At 39.2% G+C, this 12318-nt stretch overlaps 1 pseudogene; it reads right to left on the minus strand.

Annotated features, from left to right (window-relative positions):
* Window positions 1–9761: 9761 nt before the first annotated feature.
* On the minus strand, window positions 9762–10685 carry LOC148735801 (uncharacterized; annotated as a pseudogene).
* Window positions 10686–12318: the final 1633 nt, after the last annotated feature.

Genomic DNA, 12318 nt, shown 5'->3' on the forward strand with positions numbered 1-12318 from the left:
AAGTCATGAATGCATGCTTGATAGTGCCTGCTCACCAGCACAATTATTACCTTGTTTGCTTGCTTTCCTGCTGACATTAAAATAAATTATATTTTCAGAAATACAAAAATATTGTACTAGAATTGACCATTTAAGTTCAGTAATTCCTGCTCAATGTTGTAATCAATGGTAAACAATTGATTAATGTCTCCCTAATGAAATAGTAATAAAAATATTTTAAAGGTGGAAAGAAGACATTTAAAGGATACCATAGGTGGGTATACATAAAGTTAGAATACCAAATAATTATTTTCAATTAAAATGTCATTAGTATTGAAGGTAAGCAAACAAATAGTAAACCTCGGTCAATAATAATTTATTTAACCATCAAGTAACATTTTCAGATGGATGTGGAAGCCATAATGCAAGCAAAGGACAATTAGTTGTTCCATCTTGGACTTGACAAGAAAGGAGACATTCTGAGCTTGAGAAATTTTGTACAGAAATTGTCCAAAGAGTCCTCAAATGACGAGAAAAGATCTAAAAAAATGTCACTGTTGCATGAACTTATGGAAAATGGTAAACAGAAAAAAGGCCTTAAACAGCAAAAAGATGGGAAAGTTCTACCAAAGATGCGAAAGGTGCAACTAGGATGGCTGCATTTTGATGCCGAGAAGCAGAGTTTTGTTTCTGTGAGAATGGCCAAGGGAGGTGGTACACGAGAGGTTGAAATTGAGCTAAATGCAGACAAAGACGACATCATTGGCATTGCCAAATCCATATTTTTCACTGATGGTAACAGTAACTTTGGGCCTGAACAGCTGATGACGTTTGGACTGGCCAATTTCCAGCACGAAGACATTTCAATAATAAAGGTTTCTGGTGTTCATTTGGCATTTACACTGCAGCGCTTTGTAGGTAAATGCAAGACGTCTAGAGTCAGGCTGTACTTGACTTGAGAGATCAACATTTTAGATGATGTGTCCCTTCTAAAACCAGCAGATCACATTGAAACAACATCTACCAGTAAACTAGAGAGAAAGGAAGCAGGCTTAAATGATGACGAGACCAAGTCACGGACACTGAATGATGAATGATGACGAGACCAAGTCACAGACACTGACAAAATTAGATGAACGGCAGAAAATCATTTCTGAGCAAGCTGCTGCCTACGAAGAGTCATTGGCTACTGGCAAGGCTAAAAGGGAAAAGTTGACGAAAGAGGTAAAATTATGGTCTGTTAAACAATAGTATTCAGAGTGGCCTTCTGCTCATATCCAGAGACAACCTAGTATGTAATAATCATGGTATAGCTCTCCAGGAGCTACGATAACAACATTGACTCTCAATAACAACACAAACTGGGGGATAACCACGCACATACTTTGCGGAAGCCGGTATTGTTTCGTTGGTAAAGACAAAGCCAGGTGAGTCTCTGGCTCCTATTGACAAAGCTGCCATGGTGTGCTATGCACTCACCAATTTATCAGAGTCCATGCATTGTACCATTTGATCGAGGTGAACTTACAACCAGTTTGATTCCAAGTACTTCATGTACGATTTTTCATATAAAGAACTTCAGTAATTCTCAAGTTGACAAAAACATAGCTTTAAGGTACACCATTGACAAGCAACATTTGTTTAGTTTGTGTCAAAGATGCTAGTCCTTAATAGATACCTATACGACAAGCAACCATAAAGTTCAGTTAGTATTTTGACAAAGAAAGGAGCACCCTCAAAGTAATATTTTGGTGGGTGTGGTACAATTGAATAACCTTGACATTTCAATCATGATTGCTCAGTTAATTTTTTTCTATAAAAAGTTGCACAGATCTAGTTTCCTAAAGGCTCTTCTTTCAACTTCAAACATAACATATGATACCATTTTATCTTGCACAAATCATTGTGACAGCCAATTAATGTGCTGCCCTCCAGATCTTGTTGACAATAGCACCGCAGCCTTTCCTCTTCTTCATCACCAGATGATGTTGAAGAAGATAGGATGGCTGGAGCTTCACACCCTTGGCATGTATATTACTTCCCTACAATTTCAGGGAAAATGCACTTGCTTAAGAAATCAGATGAAACAGAGCATGCATTTTCCCAAAACTCTTGGTCAGGAAGAATTTCTGAACAAAGCGATCTACTGTTGTTCACATCACAAAATCACAATATTCAACCTCACAGATAAAGATCTGGACATGAACTTGGTAGTAGGCATGACTTTTGTCAAGATGAACTTTACCAAACTCATCTTTCTTTAAACAAAAGTTGGTTTGGCCAGCAGCCTCAGCGATTGTGGAATCCTTGTGTGCATATGGACATTTTATTCACACACACCCATCCCACAGCATTTGCTGTTAATAATCCCATCAGGAGAAGCTCTCAAGTATGGTCCCCTTGGATCAATATTGAGACCACTGTCAGAAATTGTCAAAGACTCATGGTCAGAAATTGTCAGACTGGTAAGCTTTGTGAGCCCTACCCTCGTTTTCACAACCCCACCTCGTGGCCGCAGTTGAAAACTTGTGGGCCTCAGGGTAGCATATGGACTTAACAAGACTCTTAGCAGGCTTAGCTGTATTTGTTTTCCAAGCAGTTTTTAGATTGGAAGCAGTAATACGACCTGCCTGCCTGCCATTTGGTACCAAACTTTAAATTGTGACTGCTTTCTAGTTGAAGCTTCTATTGCTCCACACTCATCAGGTGTAATCTCAAGCAATATTTGTTGACACTGCTGCAACAACTCTATATACCGGTAATCTAACTGCAAACACTCTTCTCTAAAAAAAAGCTATTGGGCAAGGGCTTGGGTATATTAACAATTTATTTACAAGTATACTGCTCATTTAAAGGTGCAACAAGGCACAAGACTACTGGATTTACTGTACAGCCAGAAATACTTCTAAAAATAGTTTTCTGCTCTTCTGGGTTTGGGTTAGGTGTCCTGGTTGTTCAGATCCCAGGGTTAGATCTAGTAGCCATAGGACTAACCAGTGTTTCTCCATCATCAATTCATGCTTCCTTCAGGCAGAGGTAAAATCCATCTCACTTACAGGTAATGGAGATTTCTTTCATATGACTAGAGAGAAGCCATTTGTTCTTTTCCTGTGTGCATGTGGTAGAATCTCTAATTCTAACACCAGCCTCCACAGGAAAAAGCTCTGCCCCAACATCAGACCACCCTTCACATAACCCTGCTATGCAATAGCAATGGGAAGCAATTACACTTCCATATTTTTCTGCCAGAAACCATGTTCAAAGTGGGATGTCCCGGGCTCTCTGTGAGCGATTCGCCAAGTGAGAGTACACAAAACGTCTTAATTCTAAGTCCAAAATTTAGATCCTTGAAATACGCCATATCACTCGCTAATGTGAGTACTATGAGTGATATGTGTTCTGAATTTGCAGCTGTCGTGTCAAGATCTCTCTGACAAAGGGCTAACACTCGAAACGTCAGCTTTTTAACAATTAACGGTGGCCAATTTACAATTTCAACTCAGTTGAAGTAACCAAATTACCTAGTAAATCAAGAGTTGTTAGCCGAAGTCGATAAAAAATGAGTCCTTTAATTTGCTCTGTTTGCTTCTCTCCGAGATCATCAGACAAAAAAGACACTACCGTGAGTAACTCTGACGAGCACAACAACTTCATTTGGGTTTTTGTAAGTAGTTCACAATATCTGGATATTGAACGTCCAGAAGGAGCTCGATGTTTTCGGAGAAGTCACTTTTTCTCAACGCATATCGGTCGAAGCCTTAAACAGTTATTTTTTCGTGGTACCTTGACTTCGTAGGACCCTCTAAACCCGCAAAGTAATCCGAATACTGAAGGTTCACATCGGGCACGCCTACGGAAGAAGCCATTTTGAAAGCTTAGTTATACCCCAACATGGCGGCCGCGTATGACGTAGCAAATTTTTGTCGCGTGCTTGAAAATAAAGAATCAGAAGGTTAAGAAATTTTGATCGGAATGTGGCCGCTAAAACAGCAGAAGAAAGTCGTTGGTAAGACAGTACTCAGGAAAACGTTGAAAGATTTCCAACAATGCTATCCTTTTCAAATCACCAGTAGGTCATAGGGTAGGCCACAGGGTAGGCCACAGGGTAGGCCATGGCCTAGGCCAGGTTTTGTCCACACCCCTGTAAGGGTCACGTCCGCTTTTCTAGTAGTGAGCTTGGGCTGCCTGTGAAACGAAGACCGATCACGAACACGAAGACACATTACTAAAACACAATGACTCCGTGTGGTTTTCTCCGGCAAAGAATTCAGGTGTCTTGTTTCTGTATTGCTTTATTGTTTTCATTTTTTCGGTAATGGGTCTTCGTTTTCGTAATGGGTCTTCGTTTTCGTAATGGGTCTTCGTTTTCGTAGGGGGTCTTCGTTTTCGTAATGAATCTTCGTTTTCGTAGAGGGTCTTGGGTCTTCGTTTTCGGGGTCTTCGTTTTCGTAACTACCGTAATATAATACTTTACACTTCACGCGTTTCTTCCCATTATTATACTGCCAGTACTACTGGCCTGTCTTCTCTATTCTGTTTCGCTATGCGAGCCAATTTGGTGTTGATATTCTCGAGGGTTTCCTCGGCTAAACTTACCACGCATATTACCCTGGAACAGCAGGCAGAATTCGAACGCTAGCTGCCTTTGATTTATAGTTCGCATTGCGTGACAGAATAACAAAGAAGGCGTTCTGTACAGGAAATGACTCTTGGGTTCTGTCAATAAATAATATGTCTACTGTATTCGTATCTAAAATAGATTCTGACGGTTGTTAAGCCTTCTCTGCTGGAAAATTCTCGTTAAAAAGTAAGCAATTCTTTTGGCTAATGCAGGGTCTTCGTTTTCGTAGTACGAAAACGAAGACCCTTTATTAAGAGCGGAAAATCCTTTGAAAGTACGATTGTAGACGTACCCTGAACACTAGTAATTGTTATTTCAGCTTTCGATATGTTAAGACAGTTCGCGCGTGATTTTTCTTGTTCCTTCTTCAGCCACCACTGCTTTCGGTTCTTGGATTTGTTTTTCTATGAAATGAGTCCAACTTCGGAACAGATCAATGTTTTTCTTTGGTTCAAAGTGAGTAATGTTTCATTTGTGGCTTTCCTGAAATTGTAGTTTCTACTGATGGTAAAGCAGAATAGTTTGCATGCAAACTGTTTCTCTGGAGTAAGTTTGACTTTTAAGGTTGTTTGAGATAGATGTAAACATTGAAATTACCAGTTCATCAGAGTATACCCATTAAAACACTGAAAGCTTTCTCAATGGCACATCAAAGGTTAATTGGCAGCTGGCAAAATGGCACATCTTGCCAGTCAGTGCTTCTCTGGTGTTCGGAAGTGAGTATAATGTTTCATTTGTGGCTTTCCTGAAATTGAAATTTCTAGTATGGGAAATCTACGGTGCCCAGTAATGCGGGTACTCAGTAAGGGACATCAGATGAAAAACTCTTTTTGTAACAAGCAGTGCTACTTATTTATCTGGCACTGCCACTTATTTATCTGGCACTGCCACTTAATAAGTGGCAGTGCTACTTATTTATCTGGCACTGCCACTATTTATCTGGCACTGCTACTTAATAAGTGGCAGTGCTACTTATTTATCTAGCACTGCCACTTATTTATCTGGCACTGCCACTTATTTATCTGGCACTGCCACTTATTTATCTGGCACTGCCACTTAGAACTGGCACTGCTACTTACTAAGTGGCTTTGTAACCACCCGATTCGATGGCATGTACTTTGTCAAATTAGAATGGCGGGCGAGTCAGATGATCAGGATTTCGGAGTGGACGAGGTAAATGTATTTATTATATCATTCATTAGCATAACAATTTATCATTGTGTGGTATTTTGCGTTAGCATGACTGGCCGACCACACTTGCAACGTAAAGTGTTTCGTGACAAAAGTGTAGTGAACAAGAGGAGAGCCAGTTGAATGTTCTTCACACACTGTTTTGCTCCTCCTCTTTGCAGTGTTTCTTTCCTCATCTTTCTGGTAATCAGTAATAGATAAATCTAATCAGCTTGCTGTTGAGTTTAAAAGACAAATTAAAAACCCCAAGCATTTGATTTATTATGCATGCAATAATCTCATCTCATTTCACATAACAACATATTATATGTTAAGTTAAAAACATGCATGCCCAGTTCATCGAATTTCACTCGTGCAAATCTATAAACTAAGACTTAAATGGCTTAAACGTCAAAGGTAAAGCATAGGACCGTTTGTACCTCAAACTGTGCCCAACAAGAACCAGGAGAGTATCTCAAAACTTAACGGTGTTTCTTTTTTAGGCTTTTTTTATACAGCACTGCTCTATTGCATAATTAAGTACGATGATCTTCGTTAGATGTATTTCTTTACCAGCAGTTCAAATTTTTATTTAATTTCAATAGTATATGAATGTAGCGTGTACACTGTATACACACATTTGTGACAAATATTTTAGGACTGTAGTATGTAATACAATAGATTCAAATGAACAGCAATCAATAATGTCACTCTGTTTATTTAAAGGCATAAGCTAAGATTTTGCAGTGTTTTTCAGTGGTTTCATTTTTGTTCGTCTGTACTCATTTTCGGTATGCCAGTTTTTGAGAGACCGTGTGATGTTTGGACCATGTTTGCAGAAGATAAAAGAAGAAAGGGTATGTTGAAGCTCATCTCTTTAAAGTTTTAAATTATTGACCTTCAATTGACCAATGATTTGACCCTTATTAAGGGAGATAGCGAAAAGTTCCCCTGATCAGTAACTTTGCATTAGAAAACAGAATTGAAATACATGAAAGATGTCACATGGTTAGGAAGCTTTCAAAAATTAGAGAAAGAAGAATAATTCTAATGAACATTATTTAATTTTTTAAATCTCTCACTTTTCCCTTAGATGGATGGCAGGGCCATCCAGTCAGCGTCAGATGAACAGTGTTGCTATGATAAGGCTTGCAACCAACATGACGTCACGCAAAGTCTAATTCGGTACCAGTGCCGTGCAACATTTTTAGGGAAACTGCGTTCAAAAATCGTCAAATTTTGTAGGTAAAGACTAAATTGAAGACAATAAAACTGCATGCTGCTTAAGGTAATATTGCACAATCAAAAACGCCCAAAAAAGTTTTCATGTCATAGGCACTTTAAAGATGTTGGTCTTGCTCTTAGGGACATTCTTACCCTGACGGCATATTGTCATAGCAAGCTCTGCTCGGGTGGAAGTGAGCAGGAAATCCTTAAGCATCAGCTCTATGGGAAACTTTTTGGAAAGAGGTCTAAAAGTGAAACAGAAAAATTACCTCTCAAGAAAAAGAGAACCCCTAATAATAGTGCAAGCAATGCAGCAAAGACCACCAAGATTTACCTCAGTTGGCAACACTACTTCAGTGATGAGGGACGTTTCAAACAGGTGCGCTTGTCTAAAGGAGGAGGAATTAGAGAAGTTTTTCCACCACTATCTGCGACATACATTACTATTTTACAACATGCTACAGCAACCTTCTTTCCAAATGGCATCAGCCACCTTGGCACAGCAGAATACATGATAATGAATCTGGGAAACTTTCAAGGACATGAAATATGCGAGGAAGAGATCTCCACCTTCTCTGTAGAAACTTATAAAGAAGTATACAACATGCCCAGGGTTAAGATTTAAGATATACCTTCTTACCAAGGAGAAGTCCAAGTAAGCCGACAATTGATGATGTTTATTTTCACTGTTGAATTTTGGTGTCTGTCAGTATGTTTTATTGTGAATGGATACTTTGCTTTTATGCATGTCTCTGTTGAGAAAATGAAACAAGTCATCACTATAGCATGCCCTCCACCAAGTCCCTGGAACAATGATAAGGTCTGTTGGACGTTTTAGACCTGTCTTGTGCATATTAATTTTGGAAAGTCGTCACTGGCATTTGTAACAATGCAATGGAACCCTGCCCCACGGCCACCTCAGTAATACAGTCACCTCAGTATTATGGTCACTTTTTGTTTGCGGCTCAGAAAAACAGCCATACAGTTTCTTATAAATAACCCTTGTTGATGAGGTCACCCATTAATAAGGCTATAATTTTTTGGTCCACTAGTGAGCATATTAATGGGGTTCCACTATATTCCCAGAATTCAAGGTGCTTTCCAAAGGACTTGAAGGAAACCTAAGTGTTTAATTATCTCAGTGATGGTTACCACGAGATCGCTTGTACCAATCAGCCCTTCTCCCTGTCACCTGTCCTGTGCAGAGTCCTGGAGAGTATTGTCCACAAAAAGGTTGTCAGTTCTTCTGACTTTAAACAATACACTGTCTGCTCATCAAAGAAGAACAATAAGCTGTTGCATTGCACAGAAACTCTTGGAGTACTCTTTACCAGTCATTTTCATCATGGCTATGACTACAAAAAGATTACAGGTGTTCTCTTGCTTGCGATCTTACATAAGTGGCAACTGAGTTATCATTTTACAGGCTGACATGCAGTTGTTGTTTGCATTCGGAAATTCTCTTCCAGAATACCATTTGGTTTTTATTCTCCATAATCAAACCAGGAATTAAAAGGTCATTTACAAGCAACAAATTTATTTGCAATTTATGATTATTCATTATTACTTTGAAGCTGCTAGTATGCATTATATTTGACAGTACTACAGCATGCGTTACATGTCAGAATTTGATGCAGTAATTAATATAAGTATTGTTGTTCTTTTTTTCCCCTCGGGCAATGCATACCAACAGTTGACAACAAGTCACAGTCTAAACACGCAGTGATATCCAGCCACACTCTTACTACTGCCAGGGCCTCAAGGGTACCTCCTGAACCTGATGAGACAGAATGCAGGGTTGTAGTACATGTTCAACACCCAAGCTGAGGAGATGTTGAGAGGAAGTTTCACCAATCCAGTAGGGTGATTGAAGTTTATGACTGAGTTGGTTCCCTTTCTGATGTTCCAAACTACTTCACTCTTTCTACTTCTTCCCAAGGAGAAGTGTTATATCCCAGTCATTTTGTCACCAATGCTGAACGTATCAAACTCTTTGTCCACCAAGAAGATGAACCTGTGAGACTGTTTGAGGATGAGAATGAAGTGTCATTCCTTGGATTTGGTCCAGTGACTAAAGACGGTGATGAAACAGTAATCGATGAAAAATCCACTCCAAATATGTTTTGCTGTGGAGACACAAATTTATTTACCAGATACAGCAAAAGCAATGCCATCAAAGATTATGACAGATGATGAAAGGTAAAAAATTAATGAGGTTGCTTGTGTGTGTATTGTTGGAAGTCCAATTCCTACTCCATCCAAGGCATCCGCTGCCAAGATCCGTTTTTAATAGTTTTAGCTCATAAATATACCGTGTTGATAAAACTAGGGTATTATTTTTAAGGCTTGCTATCACACAACTTAAGACTTCATTTGTTTAAAAAAGAGGCTTAAGTTGTCCGTCTCTGAGCCTATTTAAACCTTACAAAGCTACAGCTTGCATTCCTTTTACCAAAAGTTTTTTGGATTTAAACAGTCCAGATTGTTTGGGTTTTGGAGCTAGCTGGAACAACAGTCTGATATAACATTGATCTGTACGCATTATTGCAAACTTACTGGATTGGTTTGTAATGGAATGAAAAATCGAATTACAGATTGCAAAATCCAGATTTTGATTGGTCAAAAGGAACGCAATCACAGTCTAGTTGCATCTGCTTTATTATCAAGGCAACACAATAACTCTCATGATTCAACCGAACAGTGCTATCACCTGAGAATTACTTTCATGAACATAGATTTTCATTTAACATCAGTAATACTTGATTTACCTAAGGTCATTTATGGACGAAGCTAATGGTATATAAAGATCTAAGGCCTCATTAGCAGTTCTTGGTGTACTAAGCCTCTCATCTTCCATTATGAGCCTCGCCAGTTTGGCAAAGTCCGTGCGTCGTTCATCAGATCTATTGGGATGCTGATTTACCATCTCTTGAATTTTTTCTATTTCATCCAAAATTACATGCTGTCCTCGGTTGCTATTTTGATAAAGTTCAGGCAAAAAATACAAAATGTCCGGTCGGCCTGAGGATGACTCATCGTTTGAACTAGGTCGAATCTTGTGCAAGTTCCAATGCATAGTCACCTGATCTAATTCGTCTTGAATTAACGGAATAAAAGCGAATTTTAAGTACTCAACTTGCACTGGATCATCATCTAAGTATATTTCTTGCTCTCTTAAATCTTTGAAAAAATTTATCCACCAATTAGTTTCAGTCTTCCACAGAAAGCTCCACCAGGCCTCTATTCTTTGGTTAGAGACGGAACGCCCGTAAAGGAAGCTTCTCTCATCTGCGAAAGAGTCATTGTGACTTTCCCTCAGATGCTGCTGAATGCGGGCAACAAATGCATTTACGGTACCACAATTTCCTCGAACAATAGTCGCGGTTCTTTCACGCAATCGGATGCATTATAGGTAGAAATCTGCAATGATCCATGGGCAAACCTGGAGCCACAAAATGCGACAGTTGTATCCATCAATTGCGCCATGTATGCACAACCCAAACGGTTTGAGTTTATCATAGCCATCTATATACCATATAAAATCAGGACCTTTGGAACGATATTTTCGCCGCTGTAATCTTCGTCTTGACGGTGTCTCCACTCCATCTGGATCCAGGGCTTTCGAAACATGTCGAACGGTTTCTCTGTCAACCTGTAGATGATAATCAATTTGTAGTCTCTGGTGCATCTGTCTATAACCAATTGAGCTGCCAGAGCCGCTAAGTTCTTGTTCTATGGCTGCAAAGACATCCCAGCCATCACTAGGCCGACCTCCCCTCCCTAATGATCGTTGACGTTCGATTCTCTTTAAGTGCCTTAAACTCAAAAGTATACCATGTCTAAGAGCCAGAAAAGCTATGATCTCGATGTAATTGAAATTTAGATAAAAATATCTCTCGATAAGTTCTTCTCTGTCTTGCATCCCAGCAGTACATTCTACCGGAAGGTATCGAGAATTAATACAGTACGTAGAATTTACAAAAACGGTCAATAGAAGTAAAACAGTGGCTCTCTTCTGGAGATACATCTTGTCTGCCATGTTTTTTTACCATGTGGTTACAAAGGATGATTTAAATAGCAGTGCCGGATAAATAAGTGACAACTAGTGCCAGATAAATAAGTAGCACTGCCACTTATTAAGTGGCAGTGACAGATAAATAAGTGGCAGTCCCAGATAAAATAAGTAGCACTGCCACTTATTAAGTAGCGGTGCCAGATAAATAAGTGGCAGTGCCAGATAAATAAGTAGCACTGCCACTTATTATGTAGCAGTGCCAGATAAATAAGTGGCAGTGCCAGATAAATAAGTAACACTGCCACTTATTAAGTGGCAGTGCCAGATAAATAAGTAACACTGCCACTTATTAAGTGGCAGTGCCAGATAAATAAGTGGCAGTGCTAGATAAATAAGTAGCACTGCTGTTACAAAAAGTGTTTTTCATCTGATGTCCCTTACTGGGCACCATAGAAACCAGAATAGTTTGCAAGGTTAATTGAGGTAGATAAACCTTGAAACTACTAGTTCATTGGAGCATATACCTATGGAAGCACATTGCATTGCAGTGTCGTGGGGACTTGTAGACAAGTCAGTGCATAGTGGAATTAAAAATTTATATAGCTTTGGTAGGGAGTGAGCCCTGCCAGTCTTGTGTGTGGTTTATTTCATTCAGGGGCAGAATTTGTCGTACCAGAATACCTCCTGTTTTTTTTTTGTTTTGTTTTCTATTTGGGGTTGTGTTTCCATGCATTTCCCATAAATATCAATGCAATGACTGTGTATTTTACTAAAAAACTTAGTTATTGGGAGTTTACTGATGAATTATTATTGTTATTGGGAGCAGTATTGATGGGTGTGACTTCTATTTTTTAGGAACTGTGTAATTTGGGCACTAGCAAATGGTGGTGTAACCCAGTGTCTTCTTAGAGGCAACACACAGGCTGCAAAAAAAAAAAAAACTTACTGGCAGTGCTCCTTGAGCTGTTGCAAAGGGGCTGCTCTTAATGTGACACACTTGAGTGCAATGTAGCCCCATTTTTCTGGGTAATTACAGTAAGGATCCAACTATTTTGCTCTTTGAGGAAGGGGTTGGTGATTCATTTTGGCGAGGATTTTTCCCTAAACTTCTTGTTGGGTCATTATATTGAGTTGTTGTGTAACCCAATGTTTCCTTTTTAACCTGATATATTAAGGGTCCACCCATGAGTGTATTAAACCTGAGTGATTTCCTAGAGCTGGTTTATCACTTATAGTGATGTATCTGGTCCACAAACATTGATGTCAAATTTCTTTTGATGTTCCATCAAATTTTTCCAACCCTTGA

This window comes from Stylophora pistillata, chromosome 3, assembly GCF_964205215.1.
Source record: "Stylophora pistillata chromosome 3, jaStyPist1.2, whole genome shotgun sequence".
NCBI classification, from domain to species: domain Eukaryota; kingdom Metazoa; phylum Cnidaria; class Anthozoa; order Scleractinia; family Pocilloporidae; genus Stylophora; species Stylophora pistillata.